At 45.8% G+C, this 11,434-nt stretch overlaps 1 protein-coding gene across 1 annotated transcript in view; it reads left to right on the top strand.

Moving 5' to 3' along the window:
* The first annotated feature begins 15 nt into the window (after nucleotides 1-15).
* The window catches only part of ARF1 (ARF GTPase 1), a 29,554-nt gene continuing 18,135 nt past the window's right edge, over nucleotides 16-11,434 (top strand). Inside the window, exon 1 of the mRNA XM_075922960.1 lies at nucleotides 16-160. The gene's annotated coding sequence lies outside the window, so the exon portion shown is untranslated. The remainder of the gene's footprint in view (nucleotides 161-11,434) is intronic.

The raw sequence follows: 11,434 nt of genomic DNA, 5'->3' as shown, positions 1-11,434 counted from the left end.
CCCGCCCTCCCCCGGGCTTTACCCGTCGTGCCCCGCGCCGCCCTGGCACACTGACGTGGCCGCCCCGAGCCGCCATCTTGTGAGCCTGGGCGGGGAGCGGGAGCGCAGCGCAGGAGGCAGCCGGCCCCGAGCGAGAGCCCGCAGGAGACCCCAGCGCCGGGTAAGCGGCCGCGCGCCCCCCCCCCCCCCGCCAACGGCTCGTAGCCCCCCCCCTCCTCGCCGGGCCCAGCAGGCCGCGCTGAGGCCCGGCGCTGGGTGGCGGGGCCCGGCCCGCCGGGAGACCCGGGGCAGCGGGGGCGGGCTGGCGTGTCCCTGCCGCGCGGGGGGAGGCGCCGTGGGGAGCCAGGCCTAGCTCCCCCCCCCCCCCCCCCCCGCCGGGGCCTGACCGCGGGTCCGCCCCCATCCCCCTACTCCGCTCGGGGCCCCGCCCTCCGCCCCGGCCTGGCCGCGGAGCGCAGCCCGGAAGGGCCCTGCCCCGGCCCTTCTGCTGCGGGGGGGGTCGCCGGCTCTCCCCCTCCGAGCGCCCGCGGGCTGGGAAAGCGTGGGGGGGGGGGGCTCTCTGAGAGGGGCTGACCCAGCGGGGCGTCGAGCTGCTGCCTTCCCCCCGCCCCAGGATTTCAGCACGGCGTGGGGTGGGCGAGCCAGGCAGGCAGCCTGCCCCCGGCTGGCGCAGAGCAGATCAGCCTTCGGCCTGTGCGCTGCTATCTGCGGCCCATGCGTGGCACCCCGGGAAGGGAGCAGCCCCCGCACAGAATAGTGATAGAAATGTAGCCGTGTTAGTCTGGTCTAGCTGGAACAAAATACAGGACTATGGAGCACTTTAAAGACTAACAAGATGGTTTATTAGGTGATGAGCTTTCGTGGGCCAGACCCGCTTGGAAGTCCCACGAAAGAAGTGGGTCTGGCCCACAAAAGCTCATCCTCTAATAAACCATCTTGTTAGTCTTTAAAGTGCTACATTGTCCTGTCTTTTGTTTCAACCCCCACACAGTGCACCTTGCCAGTAGTACAGGGCTCTATATTGGCAGCATGCATTCGCCATGAGACCTGAATGGGTTGACTCCATCTTGGTGTAATTAAAACTATCGTGGCATAAAATCATCCCGGCACAGTATTTTGAGTTTGAGTTCTGGCAAAGCAAATTCCGCAGGTTGATTTGCGTGCATGCAGAAGTTTTATTTTGTATCCATCCGCTTCACCTATAGCTATATTATTTGAACAGTTGACTTTGCTATGCAGCCACTGAGTCTCTGAGCCCCTCTTTGAAGAACATTATTGTTTATCCTTGTTGTACAGATGAGAAACTGAGAGCTTAAAGTTGAGTGATTTATCTAAGGTTATGTAGCAGACCATTCTATGACTGCTTTTGCCACAGAAGTTTAATACTCTAATCATGTGTCTTACTCAAATTTGGATCATTCCATGTTGTGTTCTTCCTTTAAGGAAGTTAGAATTTTTCTCCAAATATTCTTTTTCTTTCTCAAAATGGTGCCATTATATACACTATTAAATAGGTATGGAAGGAAAATTATTTTCTGAAAATAGTGTTAGGGTTTGATGCTGTTACTTCTACTTTGCACATCCATGATTGTTGCAAAGTTTAAGTGTTGTTTACTTCCCCAACCCCTTACAGTAGTCATAACTTTTGATGAAAAGGTGAGGAAACTACCTGACTTGACACTCTTTAAAACTCCTTTAGAATCAGGTGCAGGGTAGGTTGTGTCCATAAGTAGATGGCTTGAGTGGATCATGGTATCCACTCATTTGCTCTGGGTTCTTAATACAGCAAACTTGAATTGGGTGTAATGTCTGTTTCTAATCTCAGCATCAGTTTGTATCAGCAAATAACTTTATACAAAGGGATCTGAAAGGTGGGTTTTTTTGCATGCTGATCTGAAAGGGTACTATAAAAATGGTGGATTCTAACTCAGGTCTTTGTAGATCTGAGTCATACTTGCTGACTCTACTGACAAAATGTAGTCAGGGCTTTGCTAATAGTAGACTAGATTCTACACCTTCTTGTGACTCAGCACTGTTGTTCACTGTGGCACCCCTGTGTAAAACTGTTTTTTGGTATTAAGGTTTCATAGGTATAAATAAGGGCATAATTACCATGAAGAACTCATTACATTCACAGGTTTCTTCTTTCACTCATCTTTCCAAAATGACCTTTTTCTGTTGCACCTGCTTAGTGGAAAGTTTCATTACTCTGGATTCTTTACAGTGGGCAAATCTGGTCAACACTAACTCTGGCTACACTACAGTTTAACTTGACATAAGTTATGTCATTTGGTGGCTTGAATAGGCCACCCCACTGAGTGATAAAACTGTAGCACCGGTGTTGAAAGTACTATTAGGAGAGCTGCTGACAGTCAATACTGCTTGTTAGGGGTAGATGATTCCTATGGATTGGATAGCTCTTTCTCTTTGCTTAGAGTAGTGACATTAGAGAGCTTAGAGGTGCGTGCAGCTAGCTGCATTACTGTAAGACAGTGGTCTCCAACCTTTTAAAGCATGAGATCAATTTTTGAATTTAAGTGCAATCCAAGATCTACCTCAAACCCAAATACCCTTGCCCAGCCTCCTTTGTACTTCTTTTGAGACCCCGCCCCTACTCCCTCCATCCTCCCTCCCTTTCACGAGGCAGGGGCAGCGGGTTGGGATGCAGGCTCTGGTCTTGGATTAATGGATTTGCAGTGTGAGGGGCTCTGAGCTGACCTTGAGGCAGGCAGTTAGGGTGTTGGAGAGGGTTCTGGGTGCAGGCTCTGGCAGGGCATTTGGATGCAGGGGTGCTCAGGAATAGCGCAGGAGGGGGTTTATGACTGGGGTAGGGTTTCAGGACGTGGGCTTCAGCTGGGCACTGCTAACCTCAGGTGACTCCTGGGTGGTGATGCAGTAGAGCTAAGGCAGGCTCACCCCTGCGTTAGCCCTGCACCACTCCTAAAAGCAGCCAACAAACTCCCATCTCAAGCTCTGTTGTACCCCCTTCTCTGCTCTGTGGAGATAGGATACAGAGGGAGAGGGGGCACTCTGATATCAGCACCCCCCTTCCTTGCCTTGTTCTTCCCAGCAGGCAGGTAGCTCCTGAGGGGAACAGCTCCAGGGCAAAGGGCAGGAGATGCATAGCAGTCAGGAGAGGGGCAGCTGAAGTGCGGGCACTTGATAGCCTCTTGACCAAACCAGTCAGGATCACCTGTCAGAGGCTCCAAGATCTACCAGTAGATCCCGATCTACTGGTTGGTGACCACTGCTGTAAGATCTTTCATTTAACCATAGCCATACTTGTATAAAATGGTGATGCCTTTTTTTTTAAAGCAAGCTTTTTTCAGTATTTTTAAGGCCTTGTTAATGTAGAAGCCTTAAAGATGGTACCAATGTCAGCTACCACTATCCCCAGCTATCATTCTCTTCCTTTTACTACTGAACACAAGTTTTGAATCAGCTTCCTGCTGTGTTTTTGCATTCAGCATTTTTTTCTTGCCTCTTGCAAGTATCTAAATTTATCTTTTATTGTATGAAAACATTGTGAGGGAATATATGGTGGTATTTTTGCTGATGTCTCAATTCTCATATTCCTTTTGAATGCTGACCTTGATCCAGTCATTTGAGCATTGGGTCTTGCATTTGGTCAAATGTCAACCACCAATCCTTTTTCACTTACTCTTGAATTTATCACAGGGTGTAGCTAGTCATAATGTTGAATTCCTCTATAGGGATGTCAAATATTGGTTAATTGAATAGTCAATTAACCTCATGAATTCTTATGGGTTAGTTGACTATTCTGTGGTCCCAGGCAGTGGGGCTGGCAGTCAGTGTGCTCTGGTCCTACTCCCAAGGAGCCTTTTCCCACTCTATACTGGAAACCCCCGCCTTATGACAGCCTGAGTTGTGATTCCCACACACGACCATTTTTGAAAGTGCGGAAGGGGCTGAAAACCTCCGACTTATTTCCTTGGCCTGCATTTGCAACGGCACACAGCACTTATTGTAAATGCAGGTTCGAGTTATGACGTCCCTGACTTGCGACGCTTCCCCAGGAACCGATCACGTTGCAAGTCGGGGGCCACTTATATCACAGGCAGCAGTATGGAATGCTGGTGGGAGCTGTTCCATGAGGGGAGCCAGCTTAAAAACCAGCTCCCCTCGCGAACCTGTTGCCTCTGACAGAGGCAGCCGCCCCTGTCCAGAGAAGGTCTGAGCTCCCGGACCCGGCGCAAGCCAGGACTGAACCAAGCTGCCTGCTCGCTTGGCTCTTAATACACTTTAAATGCAGAGCTGCAGCAGGGGTAGGTCCTGGACCTGGCATGAGCCGGGCTGCTGGCCACCCTGCTAAAACATTTACCGGGGAGAGGTGGAATGCATATAGTCTTTAGCAGGGGTGGTCAATCATTTTGGAAGGGGGCTGCTTCACAAACTTTGGAAGGGGCGGGGCATGGAGCGGGGTTGAGAACTACCCTGCTAGGTATGGTGACCTTATTTTCTGAGTCAGCTGCAGTTAGTAAGAACTGTTTAATTTCAATTATGAAACAGATTAAGCTTTTTAACTTTCTCATGTTAGTTTATCAAACTTAATTTTAAATAAAGTAAAATATTATGTCCAACACAAAACATTTAAATGTTTTCTTTCTTTATGGTGGGGGTGGAAAAATCTTTTTGGGTTAGGAGTCACTGACCACAAAACAATCAGTTGGGGATCACACAAGTGAGAAGCAAAAAAAACTGCTCCAAAAACTCCCAACACTCACTGATGTGGCCTCAACTGAGACACCACACTCCTCTAGTGCTCTAGGCTCACGGGTTGAGGGGAAGGAAAGGGGGACTAAGGTTCAGGGCTTCCCATAGACCAGATTTACTTTTCTGGAGTTAGTGGATTTTATGGACTTCGTTGGGTTTGGGGGTAAGGACAAAAAGGAGGGAATAGTGTGCGAGATGGCTGCCACCAAGTAGGATAGTGATGGGTGCTGGATCTGGGAGGGAGCTGGGGTGCAGAAGCAGGCTAGGAGTAAGGTGTCTGGCCAGGTGGAGGGAGCAGGAACAAGGGAGGGTTTTGGAGCAAGCTGGGAGTGCCAGGTCTTTGTGGGGAGAGAAGTGAGGGGATTGGGGTCGGGGTGCCTGGGCATGAGGGGGAACCTTACTTGGCTTTGTGCCCCCTTGCAGCAGTTGCTACAGCCACGCTGTCCCAGCCGCCCCGGAGGGAAGCCCTGCTGCCATGTGCCCGGAGGTACAGGCTGTGGCTACAGGCCAGCCCTGGGGGCAGGGCTGAGCTCATTCCCTCCACAGCACACGTGCCACAGGTTGGGCATGCCTGTTAAGGGATGGGGCCTGGAACTGCTTCGTGGGCCGGATCAAAGCCCTAGCCAGGCCAGATCCGGCCTGCTGTGAGAGGCTTTTGCCCAGCCCCTGGTCTATAGTATTAATCTATAAGCTTTTGCTTATCAGTTAATTGGTTAATCAACTCACTATTGCATCCCTACTTATATAGTGAATATGTCGAACACAATTTAAAACTTGACCAGTTTTAAACTATAAGTGTTTTGCTATTGTAGGTTTGAGCCACATTGTGCTTAAGTGGAAGTAACACTTTCTGCTGGTTAGACTGAACCAGTGTTCTTATACAGGTTTCAACATTAATAGCAGATAAAGCAGTAATAAAATTATTTTAGCTGTGCCTTGGTTGGATAGCAGGCTACTCTTAACTCTGATATCATTATTCAGACAATTGGGGGCAGTCAGAAGGAAAAAATAGAATAGCCTTCTGCTTCTGCCCAGAAATCTCATGATTGTGGTCAAACTCATACCAGTAGGAGCATGAATACCTTTACACTTTTTGCCAGACTTTTCTTAAAGAAAGATACAGAAGTAATTTTGCAGCCCTGTCTCTCTCAACTTAATCTCTTTGCAAAACTTAACAGCATAAATTCAGAGAGAAACTACAAAAAGATTCCTAGCCCCCTGGGTTACTGAAGAATGTTAAATTGTTCACCTGTTTTTAGAGAAACAGTATTGGGTTACCCCGCTCTTTGTTTTGTGGTACTACAGCTGTTCATAGTATTTTAATGTGGTTCAGAGTTTTATTTTTGAAACTTAGAAGTGCATCACTGGTTCTCGTGCAGCAGGGTGAATTGAGAACAAGAATCTAGACTAATGTGGCTTTCAAATTACTTGCTTTTTGTGTCTGTGGGTTCTAGAGCATTGTGTAGTCTACTTCTGTTCCCATTACTGCGGGGATGACTACATCTTTAGTACACTAGGGCTGTTCATGTGCATGTTCCACCTATTTCTGTTCTATAGTGCCCATCTGCCTCCTTATACTAAGTGCTGTACGAACTAGGGATGTAAAAAAGTAGTTGATTAGTAGTAGACTAATCGATAAGCCTAGGTTTATTGGGTAGTCAAATACACTCATTCTCCCCCCTCGCCTCCCAGCTTGACACTTCTATCAGAGGCTGCAAGTGTGGGGAGCAGAAGCTGGTTCCCCCAAGTGCTGTCTCCATAGAGCTACTTGCTTCCCTTTCCCTGTGCTGCTGCCTCTCAGAGGTAGTAGCGCAGGGGGAGCTAGGGGAGGCTGCTCTGGCAGAAGCCCCTGTCTGGGGGGAGGGTCCCAGCAGTAAGTTCAGACTCCCCCACGGACAGGGGTTGCTCCTGCTAGTGGTCCATGACCCCCTGCAATCAGGAGCTGCTGCTGGCTGGGCAGGCAGCCAGGCGCGGTCCTGGCTTGTGCTGGGACTAAACCCTGCTGCTGCTCTGTAATTTAAAAGGCAGAAGGAGCTGGGTTGCCTTTTAAATTGCAGAGCCATAGTGGGTTTTGGTCCAGGTATGAGATGGGACTGAGCTGGCTGTCTTCCCCAATTGACTAACCAAGTAGTTGACTACTCAGTTGAGTAAAATAACCTCATTTTAACATCCTTAGTACAAACACCCAGTGTGAAGGTCTCTTCCCAAAAGGACTTACAGTTTAAGTTAGGGATGTTAAATATCGATTAACTAATTAAATGGAATTTCCATTGACTATTCTATTAGACTATAAGGACTAGCCTGTTCTTCCTTGAAATGTACAAGAGCCCCAATAGGGGCTCTTGTACATTTCAAGAGGAAGCGCTGCCATTGTGCCTCTGCCCTGTCCCATGGAGCTGGGGGGAAACTGTCTGTCTTTTAAGCCAGCTACCCCATCACTCCCTCCCCCTCTTTGAGATAGAGGCCGCAAGTGGGAGAAGCGACTAGTCAACTCATGTTGTCGACTATCGACAAGCTTTATCTGTCGATTAGTCGCTTACATTCCTAGTTTAAGTGTTTCAATCTGATGGAAGAGATCAATGAAATAAATGAACTCGTTTTCTTTAGGAGTAGGGATGTAAAATCCAGTTTCAGATATTAACCTGTTAAATTCTACAGTTAACTGGCCCTCTGCAGGTGGAGGAGGTGGGGGGGGACTGGAGCAGCACAGCATGGTAAGCCTGGCCAGGCTGGAGCAGCTCCCACCCATGACTTGACTAGGACTAGCTGCTCGGGCCAGGGGCCAGTTAATCAGTTACGCCGGTAAGCATGCCAGTGTGGCAATACTTACCAGTGAAACTGTCACCCTTTTACATCCCTATTTACGAGTCGTGTTTCTTGCTTGGTCGTAAGCAATTGAGATGCTGTGGCTAAAGTTGCAAGTAAGATCTACTGCCAATGAAGAATATGTTGATTTCTAAAGGTGCTAAGGTGCCTTCGGCGCCCGCAGCAAATGCATGTATTTGGTCCAGATATTTAGCTGTTCTTGTGTGGTAGGTTAGCAGGAAAGTTCAGTTAATTTGGAGAAGCATTTGAGAACATTCTTTAGTTTTAAATGTGACTCTTTGGTGAAAATAACTTTGTGTGTTTTTTACCCACTCCACCTGGGGACAAGCATTGTCTGCTCTGGATGACTTTTCACCTAATTTCACTCATAATATCCTGTTCCTCAGGTCTTGGGGAACATGACAGCCACATTTAGATTAGTCTTCAGTTACGTTTAGCAAGAAAAGAATACATTTTGATGGCTTGTGGTACCACGAAGGATCAAATAGGCACAGAAGGGAATTCTTAAAGATTAATTGTAAAGCAAAGACAGAATTCCCTTTACTGCACCATATCTTTATAGACAGTTTTCACCTGATTCTTTAAAAAAAAAAAGGTTTTGTTAAATTAGAAACATTAGGAAAGTCAAATCTTTGCTTTCCTTATGTTTCTCTGAAGGACTTTAGTGGTAAGTAACCAGCATACTGTAACTTCTTTTTCCTTCCTCTTTCAAACTCGGCATCCATTCCAGCCTTCTTCAGCTAGGGATGGGGAAAGTTGCAGCTCTGGTTATGGTATCATATGATATTGACCATTTAAGATGCACAACAGATCTTACCAGATATCTCCAAGAAAGAGATCAGGGGGCTTAATATGTGTAACTAGTTCTGAGTGGAATGGTGGAGGAGGAATGTAGAATTAGTCTTAATACATCATCACAGTGAGAGTATTAAATGATACCAGTTTGTCTTTAAATACCCTGTAAGTGATTCATCTTTAATTCACATACTTCATAAAAAGTTAGATTCCTGATGATGATACATACTTAGACAAACGTTCTGAAAACTAACAAACATCTACATCTAAAACTTAGGCATAATTTTAGTTTTGTAAAACTACAGTTCCAGAATTATTTTCAGTTGACTACAATAGGGATGCGTAAGTGTAATCCAGTACAGGGTTAACCGATAAGCCTGGGGTCATCAGTTAACCTTCATGGTTACATGCATGCTCCCGAGCAGTTTGGGGGTGGGGGAGCGCGGAACCCAGTGGGAGCTGACTGCCACCCCATAGGTAACCACTGAAAATTTCACTTAAGCAATCACTTAAGTATCCCTAGGCTAAGACTTTCTATTTAGTCATATTTTGTCCTTTGCACCATAGGTGAAAGGCCACTAACTAACTTCTGCAAGTAGTTGGATATAACTGTTCTTGAATAGTCAGGTATTGAGTCAGTCTAAAGTCTAATTACACATTTGACATTACTTTGATTAGGGATGCAAGCTACATGGGAGGCAGAGCTGCAGCGGGCAAGGCAGCTACCTCCGGATGCTATCCCCACTGCAGCCCTGCATTTTAAATGTAGTAGGAGCCAGGCTGTCTGCATCTGTCTTTTGCTACATTTAAACTGCAGAGCCACAGTGGTGATAGCTCCTGGACCTGGCACGAGCCAGGACAGAGCTCCTCCCCTTATCGACTAATCGATACAAATATATCAACTACACAATTAGCCAGTTATACTTAACTCCAACCAAAACTATTTTTAAAATTAGCGGCAATAAAACATTTAAGGTGCAAGTAACAGGTTATTCAAGTACGAAAACATGCAGGTTTAACTGACTATATCCATTTTAGGTGTGAAATACTATGCTGCTAGATAACATTGGCACTAAAACTTCTAAGCCAAACTATAGAAGTTGGGTAAAACTTTTTCTGTTTGTAAAACAATTGGACACTGGAAGCAGTTTCTATAATTACGTTTTGGTTATATTGTTGACAAGAAAGCTAACATAAGCAGCTGGAGATGGAGGACAGGATTACTGTAAATATTTTAAATGCATATCTGAATTCACAAGCTTAATATTACATTTCAAGCCTGTAGTGCTGTGGCTTTGATATGGTCATTTCTTTTACGCAAAGGAAGCATTTTGACTAGTTTTATTGTAAATAGCATGTTGTGTACAAGACTGTATGTACATTAATGTATATTCCCTAGCTGCTGTAACTATTTAAAGAAAAACCTAAAGGAAAAACAACTGAAACTACTAGTGCTGGCTAAGGGGTTAGCAATTGTTCAGAATACCTTAGTTAAGATTGCTTTCACGCTCTTTAACAGATATGGCATGTTTGTACTCTGACGTAGGGAATTAAGCTATTATGCAGTCAGTTTCGTTTGCTAGCAGTGTTGGATGTCTTCAGTGGTAGAAGACAGTTTGAGAGCAAGATGCTTATGCTCCTGACCAGTAGCCTTTCTTGCAATGGTTTGAAACAGTGAAGGTATGTAACACCAGGTTAATTGCTGCTGAAGCTCCATGTACATGCTATAATTGAACACACATGTAATGTTTGTAGTTCATCCAGCATCCTACTCATTAAATGAAACTGTCAAAATGATATTGGATGAACAGGTTTTTTGCCACCCTACTGCCTTCAAGCCTTCACCAATATCTTCTAGTTATATAAAATTACAGGAAATGGTGTCTTGCATCAGAATTGTTTAGTCAATAAAGAAGTTGAATCGCTTGTATGTGGCCAAATGCAACTGTACCATAGACACAGATTTCATTACAATTTTCAAAGATCTTAAATCCTCGTTAAACCATCAGTACAAATGTACACCTTTCTTGGCAGATTATTTACAGTAAAGTTTGACTCAATTAGTAGACTGACTTTATTCAAAAATTGGATGGCATGTGAGCAGCAAAAGGAGGATTTCTAAAGGCATGCAAGTAAAGTGAAATGCCATTAGGATGCTGACGTATGTAATACTACTAAATATGTACATTTTAGTCGCATCCCTTAGATTATAAAAACGAGCAGTCCTGTGGCACCTTAGTCTGCAAATTCATGATATGTTTGTTAAATTCTAACAGTGACCCTCTGAGACATTTTAGAGTATGTAATGCTTGAAGGTTGACTCTTGTGTGTGGTGCTGTAGCACTTGAGCAAACTTCTGAAATGAGCCCTGCATAGTAAAAGCATTACTGTACAACTTATTCACACTTAACTTTACTGTGAGTTCTCCTAAGATACATCCCTTGCTAGAAATTTACCAGTAGTTTGAGCTATATGTACTTCCTGTATAAACTTGCAGTCTTATCTTGAAATATGAGTCTTTGTTCCTTTTTACTGCTTTCCAGTGTACAAAACGTCTTAACTGAACCTGAATAACAGGTTCCTAACACTGTGCAAACCTTGCGAGAGGTGCTTTAGAATGCAACTTGAGGGTGAGGCTGTGCTCTGTGGTGCTTGGCGCTCGTGTCCAGTGACAGTAATGCAGCTGCACAGCTGTTGCTGTAGTGAAGACTCTACCCATGCTGACAGAAGGCACCTCTTAAAATAGGCACTCCACCTCCCTGAGAGGCAACAGCTAAGTTGACCGGAGCTGACGCAGTGCTATCTACACCAAGTGTGACTGTTGCTCAAGGGGGTAGAAGAGCTGTAATAATATCAACATAGGTTTGTGTTGTAGTCCAGGGTTCAGCATAATGAGGAACCACAAAACAGGCGTAAAAGCAGCCAAGTGTGTTTTGGAATGGTCAGAGCTGGTGAAGGGTACTGGATTGACCTCCATGGAGGATGAAATCTTGACTGTAGATCGATGACACATCTTAGCAGCTCAGTCAGCCCAGGCAACCCTGACCTGGAGGGCCCTACCTTACAGTTAATAGGCCCA

Source organism: Pelodiscus sinensis, chromosome 2 (genome assembly GCF_049634645.1).
Source record: "Pelodiscus sinensis isolate JC-2024 chromosome 2, ASM4963464v1, whole genome shotgun sequence".
NCBI lineage: Eukaryota > Metazoa > Chordata > Testudines > Trionychidae > Pelodiscus > Pelodiscus sinensis.
The sequence above is the reverse complement of the archived record's forward strand: the minus strand, read 5'-3'. Positions and strand labels throughout refer to the sequence as shown.